At 37.3% G+C, this 16,036-nt stretch overlaps 1 long non-coding RNA gene across 1 annotated transcript; it reads left to right on the forward strand.

The window, feature by feature from the left end:
* The first annotated feature begins 858 nt into the window (after positions 1-858).
* Positions 859-1,386, forward strand: LOC145823308 (uncharacterized). Its single transcript, XR_014365595.1, has 3 exons — positions 859-1,008; positions 1,115-1,196; positions 1,295-1,386. It is a non-coding gene; the product is annotated as an uncharacterized LOC145823308 (long non-coding RNA).
* Positions 1,387-16,036: the final 14,650 nt, after the last annotated feature.

Raw genomic sequence — 16,036 nt, forward strand, 5'->3', positions numbered from 1 at the left:
TGCACATCCCATGGTATGGTTTCTCAACAATTTTTAAAAGTTTCTTTTTCGAATATTATATAGATTTTTTTAGGAATTGCATAGTGTCATATACTATTTTTTATGTACATTTTTCAAAAGTTTCTTTTTCAAAAATTTATTCAATTCTTTTTATTGAATGTGAAATGTTTTTCTGAAGCATGTTAAAGTAAGCATTTGTACAACATGCTAATGCATTTGTATAAACATTAATTTAAATTTTTAATATGTTTGTCTATTTGTATGATAAAAATATGTTGCATTGAGACAATATGTTGCATCTACAACATAGCATAATAAAAATAAAATAGAAGAAAACGAAAAAGGAAAATAAGAAGAAAGAACAATTATGTGATGAAAAGGAAACTACATAATATAATTTTTTTTAATTTTTATTTTTCTTATAAGAAGTTCTTAAGGAAAGAAGAAAAAGACAAAAATGCATTTTAATACAACAGAAACAACAACAAGAGAGAAAAGGAAAGTACAAGACATTACATGCTAATATTCACATTTTACGTACCCAATGATTTAATATTTACCTTTTCAACGTACATATTGTAAAGAGATGGGTAGTGTCTTAAAATCAATAAGTGCGTGCATAGTGAGTTTGCAGTTTTGTGTTTTCAAATTATTTTTCCCTTCCTTTTTAAATTTCATAAATACATGCATTGGTTCTTATATGACTAACAACTTAACCGAGTGAAGAGGAAAAGTTAGTTAAAAGGAAGAAAAATTACATGATGAAAGGGAAGCAAGTTAGTTAATCTTCACATTTTATGCACATTCTTATATAATATTCTCATTTTAGGCACACAATGATAATGTGTTATCAAAAGCTGCATTGGCCCAACGTGCACGGCGAGAACGTGAAAAAAATCAAAAGCCATGTTCTGCATACCGATTGGGACAACGCCTGCGACGAGAATGAGAAAGAGAAAGATCGAAGGAATGTATTAACCCAAGACAACCTTCTTTAACACCAAATTGGTAAAAAGAAAAAGAATTTTTTACCCAAGACAATTTTGAATTTTTTACTCTTACTATTACCACTTTATTATATAGATTTTAATTTGTTCACAATCTATTTCTGTAGGCCTCCTCCTACAACTCCATGTAGAAATGTTGGTGTGGTCATCCGTGATGAGCACGACCTTAATGTTATCCGTGTTCGTGCGGTAAGTACAAAATCAAGTCAAACATTGTATGTATTTTATTTATATAAGATTATATAAGATTTTTTTAATCTTTTCAATATTTTATTTATATTTGTTAGGCAAAAGATAAAGAAAAGGTCAACCCAATGTCTAAAGGAAAAGAAAAGATGGCTCCTTCCGGCAAGAGAATGACAAATGCATGTTAAGTGGTATATATTCTTTTTTAAAAATATGATGCAAAACTAATCAAAATTTTGATAGTTAAAATATATGAGTGTGTAAAATGAATTTATTGTTTTATGTTGTTTTTGTAGAATGATTGTAATATGTTTTCCTGTAACTTGCTATTATTTGTATGTATTTTTCAAATTTATTTATTCTTATTTTGCATGGATACATGTGCATTTATAATGTACCATCCATAAGTTGCTACTTATATAAAGAGAATAGGAAAAAAGAAACGAAGAAATAAAGAAAAAATATATAAAGAAAGGAGAAACTAAATAAGATAGGTTTTTAATTCTTATTTAATATATAAAATAAAAAACAAAGAAAGGGAAAGGGAAAGTGAAGAAATAAGAAGATAGAAAGGGAAGAAATAAGAAAAAAAGAAATAAAGATAACACTATTAAAGGTATAAAACAAATAAAATATAAAACAAAATTAAGAGAAAGGGAAGAAATAAGAAGATAGTTTCATTTTAAACACAAAATATTCACATATTTTGCTTCAATGATAAAATATTTTCTTTTTAGGCACAAAATGATAATATAATATCAAAAGCTGCATTGGCCCAACGGGCACGGCGAGAGCGTGAAAAAATTGAATTTCAATGCTTGCAACGAGAGCAAGAGGGATTAGAAGAATGTGTTCAAATAAGACAACGTTCTTTAACACCAATTCGTCGCGATCGCACTCACTTGGAGTGGGAAACAATAACTGAAGATTCTCAGTCGGCACAAAAACGAACAATGGTTACCTATCATCAGACATGTTCGTTTTCTATGCCAAGCACATCTTCAAATTCACAAAGGAATCGGTAAATTACTGTGTCTACTCCTATAAATTGATTTCTTCAAGCACATCTTCAGATTCTCACATCTTCAATACATACTTTTACTCATACCGTTTTGTTTTACAGAATTTTATTTATACACAAATATTTGTAGGTCTACTCCTATAAATCGATTTCTTCAACAAGATCTATGTACTGTTGATGAATTAGAAGATCTACCTACGAGTATATCAATTGGCGCCCGGGCACACAAAGATTCTTGCCGCCATTATCTTGGCAAGATGGATGTATTATGTCCTTATTGTTCAGCCTTACATTGGATGGATGAAAAATTGACAAAATCATCTATAAAGCGTCCCTTATTCGGAACTTGCTGTTTGGAAGGGAAGATTAGGCTACCTTTACTTATTACACCCCCTCCACCACTTCAGGCATTGTATGATGGGAATAATGATCAATCAAAATCCTTTCGAAGTTATACTCGAGTGTACAATGCAGCCAATGCTTTTACGAGTCTTGGTGCTACATTGGATCCTAGAGTACTTAGTGGAAGGGGCCCTACATCATTCACAATTCATGGGGAATTGTGACATCGAACAGGATCACTACAACCACAACCAGGGCAGGATGCGAGTTATGCTCAGCTGTATATCTATGACCCTTATTCAGCTTTAGAAATTCGTAATCGTAGAAATCTTAACTTGAGAAGGGATGTTCTCAAAACTATTCAGGATAGTTTGTTGCAAGTCAATGCATTTGTAGATAAATATCGCCAGGCTCATGCCATTTTACATCAATTAGACTCGGCAGGACACAATCTACCTGCTCATCTTCATTACAGTTCAACAACTGACCGACGTCGGTATAACCTACCAACTACAGATGAGATTGCAATTGTAATACCAGGTGATGGAACAGAGGTAAATGGAATGAGAGATATTATTTTACATTTTCGAGGAAATAATGAGTTGATGCAAATTAATGAATGTCACCCAGCATACTTGCCATTACATTATGTTCTATTATTTCCATATGGTGAGCTTGGACGGGAACCTGAGTTGAAATTGTGGAATGTTCAGTATGATCGACCTTCAATTGATCGACTTACTCAAATGAATTTTTATAGTTATCGTTTGTTTGAACGACCCACAGAGTATTCAACAATTTTTAGAGGTGGGAAACTATTTCAAGAGTTTTTGGTAGATGCTTGGGCTGCAACTGAGCAAAATCGATTGACATACTACAAGCTTAATCAAGGGAAACTTCGGGCTGAGCTTTACCAAGAGTTGTCAGATATGGATCCAGATTATGTGCGACCTGGACAAATTGGTCAAAGGTTTGTTTTGCCATCTTCATTTACTGGTAGTCCTAGACATATGTTTGAAATCTTTCAAGATTCAATGGCTATCACACGATACAACCAACACCCAGATATTTTTCTTACCATGACTGCAAATCCCAATTGGCCAGAAATTACTTCAGCATTATTACCATATCAAAAACCTATTGATCGTCCTGATTTAATTGCCCGTGTTTTTGAGTTGAAGAGAAAATGTTTGATGAAGGAGATAGAAACAAATAAAGTGTTTGGAAATAAAGTTGCACATGTTTTTACAATTGAATTTCAAAAACGAGGCCTCCCTCATATGCATGCACTTTTATTTCTCAAGGGTCCAGACAAAATTCGGACATGTGCTCAACTAGACAAATTGGTGTGTGCAGAATTTCCAGACCCAAAAGACGATCCAATGCTTTTTGAAACTATCAAATGTTGTATGGTACATGGACCATGTGGTGCTCGAAATCCGCAAGCACCATATATGGAAAATGGTAGATGCACTAAGAGATACCCTCGAGCTTTCACAGAAACAACAACTATGGATCAAGATGGATACCCTATCTATCGTCGTCGCAATAATGGTCAAGTACATACTGTACGAGGGCAAGAAGTTGATAACAGGGATGTCGTACCATACAATGCATATCTTTCAAAACTTTTCAACTGTCATATAAATGTGGAAGTTTGTGCCGGAATGAGATGTGTCAAGTATATACATAAGTACATTTATAAGGGTTATGATCATACAACGATGGTGTTAGGAATGATAAATGAGATTCAACAATATCTTGATGCAAGGTATATTGGACCTCCAGAAGCTGCTTGGCGAATATTTGGTCATCCTTTGCATGCAGAGATGCCAACAGTTGTACGATTGGCACTTCATTTACCTGGAATGCATCGTGTTGTTTTTAACCCAGAAGAGTCATTACAAACGATTCAATCTAGAGCTAGTCAACAAATGTCAACTCTTACTGGCTTCTTTGCATATTGTGCTGCCAGTGAAGATGAATGTCCATTCACTTATCAAGAATTTCCACAACATTTTGTCTGGCTCAAGTCAGAAAAGAGATGGAAATCAAGAGAAAGGGGATATGCAATTGGTAGAATGTACTTTGCTAGCCCTAATTGTGGTGAAAGATTTTATCTACGTTTGTTACTAACCGTTGTCAAAGGACCAAAGTCGTTTCAGTCTTTATGCACAGTCGATAATGTTGTGCATGATACATTTAAATTAGCATGTATTACAAGGGGGCTTTTAGAAGATGATGAAGAATGGATACAATGCTTGAAAGAGGCTGTAGTCATAAAAACTGGATACCAATTAAGAAGATTGTTTAGTATTATTCTCACCCAGTGCTCTCCACTAAATCCATATGCATTATGGAATCAATTTTCAACGCATATATGTGATAATCTTGCACATAAGATTTGTACATTGTTTGTCATTTCTAAACCAACTGAGGCTCAAATTGAAGATTATGGTCTCCATCTTTTGAATCAAATGCTTCATGAATCAGGCAAAAGTTTAATTGACTTCCCACCCATGCCACAACCTACTGCAAATTGGAGTGCAGTAGTTGGTAATCGATTGATAGTTGAACATCAACAACTGTAGAGTGAGGCAGAACATGCAGATCCACAAATTACTATTGATTGTCTTAATAATGGACAGCGGAATGCTTATAATACAATCACTTCTTCAGTTTTTCAAAATAAAGGAACTGTTTTCTTTCTGAATGGGGGTGTAGGAACAGGGAAAACATTTCTATACAATACGATTGCATTAAAATGTCGTAGCCTTGGGCATATCGTTGTTACTATGGCTTCGTCTGGAATTGCATCACTGTTACTGGTAGGAGGTCGCACTGCACATTCAACATTTTCCATTCCGTTAGATGTCTTGGAAAATTCACTTTGTGGGTTTAGCAAACAATCATTACAAGCTGAGTTATTTAGAGAAACAAAACTCATAATTTGGGATGAAGTTCCTATGCAACATAGACATTGTGTTGAGGCGGTTGATCGTACATTGAGGGACATTTGTGATAGTGAAAAGCCATTTGGGGGTATTACTGTTGTTCTTGGAGGAGACTTTCGACAAATCTTACCAGTTATACCCAAAGGAGTTCGTGAGCAAATTGTGAATGCATCATTAAGACACTCTGTTCTATGGAAGCATATATATATATCTTGACTTTGGATTTGAATATGCGCTTGAATCATGAAGGCCATGAAAATGCTAATTTTACAAATTTCTTGATGGAGGTAACACTACTTTAACCTGTATTATATAGATTTTAAATTAATAAATTGTGTTTACACTTACTCTTTTATTGATTTCACTTTTTTTTAGATTGGGACCAATCCTCAAGAAATCGTTAACCTTCCATCAACAATACACAAATGTCAAGATTTGAATGAATTACTCTCTACAGTTTATCCACAATTGAATATGATAGAGACGTCAACCCCAACATTTTTAACTGAACGCACAATTCTGTAACGCCCTCAAAATAATAACATTAAACCCATCAGATAAGACACGCACTTACATATAAACTAACCACATTCCTTTCATTCATTAGAATTCCAAGACATAAGTATTACATGTTAACCTCATAACAAAATGCCCTACGGGCTTACAGCTTTCCAAGTTAACACTTGGTTACAACAAAGAGTTCTAACTCGTTTACACATTAAGCCCTTGGCTTGAAATTACATATAATACATCAAAAGTAAAACGACAAAACTATGCCCGCCACTAGCCTCCCAGCTATGTCCTTGGAGGTGGCATGCTTCCTGTACCTGAAAATGATATTCCCATATAGGGTGAGCCACAGCCCAGTAGAAATACACTAAACCAACCATGGACAATGACTAAAACATTAGCAATTGATAGTTGGTCAACACTGATACAATCACATAAATTACATATTTATGTCAACGACTTACAAGTCCCAATTACTTTTCATTTTCCCTTTTTCAACAGATAAGCATGCTAGCTCTATCATCATTTCCACAGATATGTATAAAAACTATATCTCACATTCAGATAAGCATAAAAGCTATATCCACAATCTCAACAGATATGTATATCAACAATATCCACAGATAAGCATACAAGCTGTATCTACACTCTACAACAGATATGTATATCAACAATATCCACAGATAAGCATACAAGCTGTATCCACACTTCACAAAGATAAGCATATGAGCTCTATCTTCACTTCTCTAGACAAGCATATGAGCTCTGTCTACGGAGTTCATCCCCTATCTCCTCCCAATACCTATCCGGTTTAGAGGTACATCCCCTATCTTCCCCTAAACCGCGGAGTACATCCCCTATCTCCTCATCTACACATAACGTATATAAACACATTGGTTCTACATACAATCACACAATACACACATTTAATGTATTCTATCAACCGTCAAGTTCCATGACACATTCCATTGATTAGTTTCAGTTTACTTAATCATCAAGCATTGTCTACAACAATCACGACTATCCTCCACCGATAGCCCAAAGCAGTTATTTCTAAACAGAAAATAAATGCACAATGGATATTCAATCAACATTTCATTCCTTCATTCCTCTCAATTAATTATCCCAATTAATTAAACAATGTAATTAGGTCAATTCCCATAATTAACATTTCAACCCTTAGGTCCCATTTTCATCAATGATTCAACATTAATTCCATTTTCCTTGCCAAACATGCATCTAGGTTTATTATGAATAAAACCCCAACTTTTGTAAAATTACGTAAAAGTCCCAAACTTTCACCAAATTACCAAACCAAGCCCAACATCTCAAATTACCAAAATTTAAAGACAAAACCCATAGAGAGGAGTAGGTTATCCCTACCTCAAATTCGGAGTTCCAAAGGAGAAGACGACAAAACCCAACGTGCTCCAAAACCCGAGATTTTCAGATTAAAATGAAGCCCTCAACGATCAACAACTTTTTTGTAAAGGCCAAAGGTGAGTAAATCACTCCTACTAGATCAAAACCTAGAGAGAAGGTAGAGTCTAGAGTGAGAGACTCAACAATGGTGTTTTAGGAAAAGTAAGAGAGAGAAGAGAAAGTGAAAAAGTGATTTGAAAAGTCACAATTTCGGGACTTTAACCCAGGTCTCCGCTCGAGCGTAAAACACCCCGCTCGAGCGTCCACTCACAGACTTCCGCTCGAGCGGCCAACCTCCCGCTCGAGCGCAGAATACACTCGCTCAGCACATTTGCAGAACCAGGCCTCCGCTCGAGCTCCCAACCCTACGCTCGAGCTCACAACACTGCACAACAAGATACTGGATGGATGTATTCCCCGCTCGAGCGCCAACACCTCCGCTCGAGCGGACAGGCCAAAAAAACTGGGCAACTAGTTTTGGTTTCTAAACTCAACCAACCTGTAACCAACCCGCCCAACACATCCTATAACTCAAATACAAAGTAAGAAAGGATGTAAACAAGATAATAAACAACTACCAACATCCACGGACACATGTCCGGATCACTGTACAACAAGGGTAAACCCGGGATCGCTATAATTCTGTCTGCGCGTAACGATGATGTCAGTGACATTAATACTACTGCGTTGAATATCTTTCCAGGGAGATTATATACTTATCTTGCAGCAGATAAATTGTCTGAAGATAATGAAATTGATCCTACCATTACAAATAGATATCCTAATGAATATTTAAATTCATTGGATCCTCCTGGGTTGCCAACTTTTAAGTTAGAGTTGAAAGTGGGTTGTCCTATAATATTGTTGAGAAACATTGCACCGAAAGATGGACTATGTAATGGTACAAGATTGATGGTTACTAGGTGCGGCACTCGCATAATTGAAGCTCAAATTTTAACTGGAGAAAAGTTTGGCAATTTGGCATTCATACCAAGGATATCTTTGACACCATCTTCTTAAGAAATGCCTTTCCAAATGACAAGACGTCAATTTCTAGTCCGATTGGCATATGTCTTGACCATTAATAAATCTTAAGGACAATCTGTGAAATTTGTTGGGGTTGATTTGCATAAACCAGTGTTTAGCCATGGGCAATTATATGTGGCATTGTCTGGATGTACATCATTTGATCGTATAAGTATTCTCCCTCCTAAAGATAATTTGGATTCTACTACAAATATTGTTTATCCTGAAGTGTTACTGTAGTACTCTATGCAGATTAAATGACGTTTTATTAGAAGGTAACCACGTAGATTTATTTCTGTTGATTATATAACTTTTTAAAAAATTTCAATTTAATAATAATTTGAAATTTGGACTTTTGTAGGATTGGACCGAAAAATCTATGGAGCTTAAAAGGAGAAATACGACTACCTTGCTTCGATGGGGATGTAATAAGGTAATTTCAATCTGAAAGTATTTTGACATGTATATTTCCAACACATGTACTAATCTATATTTTTTTTGTTTCCACAAATTACCAGATTGTTGTGAATATTCCTCATTGGGGATACATAAAAGTTGATACAAAGACTTTTTGGAAAGTAATGAGGAGGAAGTTTGGGCAAACGCATATTTGAAGACATGTTATTGACACATCTTTTGTAAAGCATACATATTTTTGGTGTATGACAATATAATTTTTTGTGTATGACATGTTAGTGACACATCTTTTGTAAAGCATACATGTTTTGTAAAGTTTTAACCCACTTTTTGTAAAGTTTTAACCTACTCTTTTGGTGTATGACAGTATAACTTTATTTCTATTTTTTGTTCAGTGTTTACACTTTTTTTTACTGCCTTTTATATTTTGATATGCAATATAACTTTAAATCTTAAATGTTTGTTTCTTAATTTGCATTAAGATTAGGGAGAGTTGTCATTTTATTTGAGTTTTGTAGAGCGTGTAATACAAGCAAAATTGTTGTAAGTTCTTTAAGAAGAAAAATATTTCAATATATTTTTTCAGTATCTTTATCAAAAAATGACATAAACTTTATAAATTTCAACATAATACGTATAAATTATAACTGCATTTTAATTTTAAAATTATTTACACCATGCCTTTAGGCATGGGCATACGCTAGTTTTATAATATGACAAAAAAATAAAAAAAATGAAAGTTTTTTTTTGAGTTTTGGCCACTTATTTATTTATTTATTTATTAATCTCTATGGCCACTTATTTATTTATTTACCTCTAACTAATTAGGACTAATTTAATTGGTTAGAACCCATATATTACATTTTATTTAGAGGTCAATGATTCAAGTTTTTGTCACTGGCAAGACTTGCACTCTCTTGTGCTATGCTTAGGGCCTCCCATGTACCCAAAATAAAAAATAAAAATAAAAAATCTTTTTCCTTTTGTTCTAGTTTTTGTTTTTATATTAATAAATTGAAAAATATTTGGGACCCCTTTTGGGAATGACCCCCACATCCTCAAAGTGATCCTAACCCTCCATGTATGTGTAGGGTCCACTCATATATGTATGGGGTTCACCTCATGAATGGTCCAGATTTGTGGAGATAGGGTGAAAGTCTTAATCATTACTTTAATAAATTATTTCTTAGATGTATAATAAATATTTATTAAGTTGCTCCTTCTATAATACATCAGATGTTTGTACCAAGTTTTTGTCACTGGCAAGACTTGCACTCTCTTGTTCTATGCTTAGGGCCTCCGATGTACCCAAAATAAAAAATAAAAATAAAAAATCTTTTCTTTTTGTTCTAGTTTTCGTTTTTATATTAATAAATTAAAAAATATTTGGGACTCCCTTTGGGGATGACCCCACACCTCCAAAGTGATCCTGGCCCTTTATGTATATGTGGGGTCCACTCATGTACGTATGAAGTTCACCTCATGAGTAATACAGATTTGTGGAGGTGGGGTGAGAGTCTTAGTCATTATTCTAATAAATTATTTCTTAGATGTATAATAAATGTTGATTAAGTTGCTCCTTCTATAATACATCATATGTTTGTACCATATACAAGTTATGATAGTGACATTGTCATAACTAAATCATTTCAGACATAATTAAAAGAAATATTATGATAATCAAACACCACTTGAAATATAGTCAAATACATTTTTGGTTATAACCACTTAGTTTGTGGATGAACCACCAGATAGCCCAAGGGAAGGGAGCCCTTCAAGTCCAGTCCATCGAGCAGATGAGCCCTTTTTTACTGAAATAGTAAGTTTATCCTAAAATCCTAGCCCTTTGCCCCAGTCTTTCGGCCCGCCCTATTTTAGGGATCTGTGCATGTCAAGAGCACTACAAAAACTATCCTTAAAAAGGAAAGCCCCAGAAGATTCTGAGGCCCTAGTTCGACACATTAAACTCTTAAAAGAAGGGGACATAAATCCTCTGTTGGAGATGGTAGCTCAGCAACTAATCCCTTTTGAATTTGGGGCTACAACGCTTTTTTGTGGTCGGTCTTCGTCCAAAAAATCGATGTAAAGGGAGGCATAGAGGGTGACTAGTAGTAACTCATCGGGAGTGTGATGTATTTGATGTTGAGGTCTAAGAACAGATGGCTTTGAGGAATGACGGGTCTGTGTGCTCTATTGTTGTTAATCCAATGGTCTGAGTCAAATTCTTTCGAATCTAAAGTGCCCAGTACTTATCCCGATACAACTGAGAAGGGGGAAGGCGTGGTGGTCGATACCTTTCTAGGGCCAGTGGCTGTCCTCAAATAGCCACACAGTCAATGCTGATGATTAGCTGTAATTTTCAGGGGGTGGGGTGACCCTTTACAATCCAAATCCTCCGAGGGTTGTGTTATACTCATCGCCTTACAATAATATTTCTAATGGAGACAAAAAAATAAGCAAGCCACGCTAGAGCGGATTAGACACATAACTCACTTCTCATATAGCTGCTATGTTGATCCAGTGGGGTGCTCAGGGGGACTGGCTCTATGGTAGACTGATGAGGTGGATCTTCAAGTTCGACAGAAATCTCCCAACTTGATAAAGTGTTTAATCTCGTAAGGTAATGTATCTAATTTGTGGCTTGTTACGTTTATGTATGCTCCTTCCAGATGGGTAGATAGAAAGAGTTTTTGGCAATAACTTCTAAACATTGCTGCTGTGAAGAGGATTCATTGGTTATGTATTGGGGATTTGAATGAAATAGGTTGGGCTTGGGAAAAGCAAGGATTAGTGGGTAATAGTAGGGGTCGTATGGAGTTGTTCCAATCTTTCTTATCTGGATGTGAATTTATGGATCTTGAGTTTAAGGGGGCCCCTTATACATGGACAAACAACCAAAGAGGCCCCTGCCATCTTAGAGAGAGATTAGACAAAGGCCTTAGCTAATGTTGATGGGAACTTATGTTTCTTTTTGCTTAACTCCACCATGATGCTATTGTGGGATCTGACCATTGCCCCATCATTCTCCATTGCCATGTCCCACCAAAGAGGGTACACCACCATTTCAAGTTTGAATCTATATGGACAACAAGCCCTATGTGTGCTGAGGTTGTTCAGAATCATTAGATGGGCCGGTAAAGGGGTTCTTCAATGTTCAAAGTGACTTAGAAATTAAAAGCTTGCAAGAGAAGGTTACTATCCTGGAGCAGGTTAGAGTTTGTGGACAATTGTATTCGAATTCAAGAACTCAAGGCCAAGCTGATTGCTGCCCAATTGAAACAATATATGATTGATAATGGGGATCGGATTCAAACTATTAAGAAGGAGCTGTAGCAAGCCCTTTTCAAAGAAAAAATGTTCTAGCATCAAAGGTCGCGGGTTAACTGACTCAGCTATGGGGACAAAAATTCAGCCTTTTTTCATACCACGGTCCTCTAATGGTGGAAACTCAACCAACTGGTAAAGCTAAAGACTAATGATGGGGTTTGGTTGGATAGAGAAGCTGATATCAACTGCCATCTCCATTCTTATTTCACACATTTGTATGCAGCTATGACTATGAGTGACTTGGAGGAAGCCTTGTCGATTGTGGAAAATAAGGTATTTTCTCAGATGAATAGAGAACTTTTGCACCCGGTTAGTGACACTGAGATTAAAACTGTTTTTTAACTTGGAACACTTAAGGCACCAGGCCTAGATGGTTTCCCAAGCCTCTTCTATCACAAACATTGAGATGTGGGGGTCCAGATGTATATCAAGTTGTCCATAGTTTCTTCACCAGTGGTCATTTGCTCAAGGAGTTGAACTACACTCATATCATTCTAATTCCCAAAGTAGCTGCACCTGAAAAGCTCTCCCAATATAAGTCGATTAGTCTTTGTAATTTTATAATGAAGATCATTACAAAACAACTAGCCAACCGCTTGAAGAAGTTTTCGCACCAACTAATCTTACCTAATCAAGCTGCTTTTATCCTGGGACGCCTTATCCAAGATAGCATCCTCATGGCTCATGAAGCTTTTCATCATTTGAAGCATAAGAAAAGAGGGAGAAATGCTAACATTGCGCTTAAGCTTGATTTCATAAAAAGCGTATGATAGAATTCAGTGGGATTTTTTAGAGGTTGTCCTTCTTAAAATGGGTTTTCATTATAGGTGGGTCAACCTTGTCATGGAATATGTCACCACCACAAAATACTCAATTTTCGCTAATGGGGAGATGCTAACTACCTTTCTGCCCTCTTGTGGACTGCACCAAGGAGACCTTCTCTCATCGTATTTGTTCCTATTGGTATCTAAAGTGTTGCCTAATCTTATCACTCAAAACATCCATTTGGAAAGGATTTATGGTTTGTGGCTGAGGAGGACTTGCTCAATTTTAAAGCACTTATTTTTCGCGGATGATGTTGTTCTTTTCCTTAATGCTAATTGTAGACACCTCATTTTTGACCGACCTTAAGACTTAGACGTCACCGATTGAGCGCTTGGTGATGTTGCATATTGTGCTCGTTCTGAGGTTTCAAAATCTCGGCTGCGAGCCTTGCCTCCGGACTTCGGGGCTCTTGCGTGCTTTGCCTCGGTTTGCGAACCAGGCTCTGTTTTCTCTGTTTTCTCTTCCCGAAGGGAGGGAGAGGTCTCGTAGATCATCTCTTAGTGGCCGTAGGCTACGTTTCGTGGTCGTAGGCCATTTTGCCCGTTTGGAGTCCGGTTTCTAGTTTTTCGGAGCCGTTGGCCGTGTGCCTCGGTTCGGGACCACTTAACCACCTCCGTTTACTCCGATTTTTGGTATGCATCTTATTTGCTCCCTTTTGAGGGACACTGTGGTCCGAAAAACCAACTTCGTGGTCGAACACCACTTCCGGTGCCTAACAGTCAGTTTTCGGGGCCTCGGGCTGCGCGTTTCGGCCCCCAAACCTCCATTTTGCATCGGTTTGAGTTCATTTTTGGCAGGGACCTCTGTTTCATTGTTAGGAAGTTCGTAAAAGGGTGGGAGGCCAGCAATTGTTCTGACGACCATGTTTTATTCCTCCATCGCCCTCCGTCGCCCGTTTTTTCCACTTGAAAGCCAATGTTGACCACCCTAAGGCCACTTTTTCCAGCCCTAAACCACATATTTGTGTTGTACACACCTGGGAGGCCACCAATATCACATGGCTGGCCAGTAATTGTGTTTGACCCTTTTGAACCCCTCCAAAAAGTGAGCTTTTCTCTATCCTGGTTTACTTTCTCCAGTTTTTGACCACATGGTTGTGTTGTGCACACATGGGAGGCCACCAATCTGGGGTGGCCGGCCACTAATACTTCTTGAGCCTTTTGACCCTTGGCCGGCCGGCCATGGGGAGGGCCGGCTGGCCACCTGCAACTTAAATACCAGGCCGGCCTTGCTTCCCTCCTCTGGTACATTACAAATCTGTATTTTGTTTCCCCCCAGATTGTGTATCCGAGGGGCTGCACTTTTGGGAGGAAATTTGAAATCCATTTCCTTCCCTTTTTTCCCACACTTTTGCCTATATAACCAGTACCCCCAGCTGTGTTTTGAAGGGTTACAAAATTTGCTTTAAGGCTCTTGCATTATATATCTCTCTCTCTCTTTCTCTCTCTCTATTCCAAGCTCCAAAATCCCAAGTTTCCTACACCATTTCTACACTACCTCATAGCACAAAGCCTCCATACTCTATTCCAGACCTTTGAAGCTGATTTCCAGAGGTGAAGAGCTTCTAAACTTGGTCCAAAAGTCGTTGAAGCTTGGTTCTACAAAGGTGAGTCCCATTTTCCCTCTTTCTTGCCTTGTTTTGTTCCATATCTAAGCCATACTTGCTTACACTTTTGGGCTCAGACCCTAACTGTAAATAGTCATATTTTGAGCCTCTTTTCATGTTTTATTAAGGACCTCCTGCTGTTTGAGGTCTCCTACTACCACTTGCTTCTTTATCTCTCTCTTAGGGCCTAATCTTGCATGATATGTTAGCCTTGTTTTTGATCATTTCTGGGCTCCAAGACAAACTTTAAATAGTCTTATTTTGAGCCCCTCTTCAACATTGTTGAAGGGCTCTTCTCTGTTTGAGGTCCCCTACTGCCACTTGCCTCTTTATCTCTCTTTTGGGCCAATTTTTTCATGGTAGTTTAGGCTCATTTGTAAGCTGTTTTGGACTCTTCCATAAACTGTTAAATGTCTTGTTTTAAGCCCCTCTTCAACTTTGTTGAAGGGCTCTCCTCTGTTTGAGAACAGAAGCTGCTACTTGTCTCTTTACCCCTCTTTTAGGCCTTTTCTTGCATGATAGTTTGGCCTTATTTGTGACTATTTTCGTGGCTTGATGTAAACTGTAAAATACCTTGTTTTGAGCCCCTCTCCAACTTCGTTGAAGGGCTCTTTGCCATTTGGGGCCAGCTTCTGTCCCTTTGTGTTTAATCTCTATTTTGGGGCCATTTTTGCATGATAGATTAGCCCTATTTGTGTTCATATTTGAGACTTGTTATAAACTGGAAATATGCATGTTTTGGGACTGTATTGCTTCTGTTTTCATACTTCATGATCAAATAATGCATGTTTTGTATAGCTATAGGCCAATGCATATGCCTAGTTTTGTGTTTCGGGTTCATTCCATGCATCGGGTGCCATGTTTCCATGTTTCGGGGCTGTTTTGTATCATATTTCAGCACTGAAATTTGCATGTTTGCATACCATGTTTCATGCCTTGCCATGCCATGCCTTGTTAGTGTTGCATGCTATGCCTTGGGTTCGGTCCTCGATTTACGTGCATGTGTACACGCATCTCGAGTGTCTCATTTTTATCTAATGGCTACCGATGTGAGTGTGGCTGAGGTCCACTCATGTTGGTGTAAGTCCATTGTGCATTGTGTATGCCATTTCAATTCATAGCATTGCGTATGCTAGGTTGTATGTTAGAGTATCGTGTATGCCATGTTACATCGTGCATTGTGTATGCCATTTCATAGCATTGTGCATGCTAGGTTGTATATTAGTTGCATTCATGCATGTCATGCATATTGCATTGTGCTTGGGATAGGAATTAGCCGAAGCACGGGAAACGAGGTACGTTTCATACTCCGAGTGACGGAACGTGTCTCAATTCCTGGTCGCTGACGCTCCGGATTATCCATGATGGAGTCTAGGCCTTGTTGTGTCCATAT

Source organism: Camellia sinensis, chromosome 4 (assembly GCF_055761805.1).
Source record: "Camellia sinensis isolate YWXY chromosome 4, ASM5576180v1, whole genome shotgun sequence".
Classification (NCBI taxonomy): domain Eukaryota; kingdom Viridiplantae; phylum Streptophyta; class Magnoliopsida; order Ericales; family Theaceae; genus Camellia; species Camellia sinensis.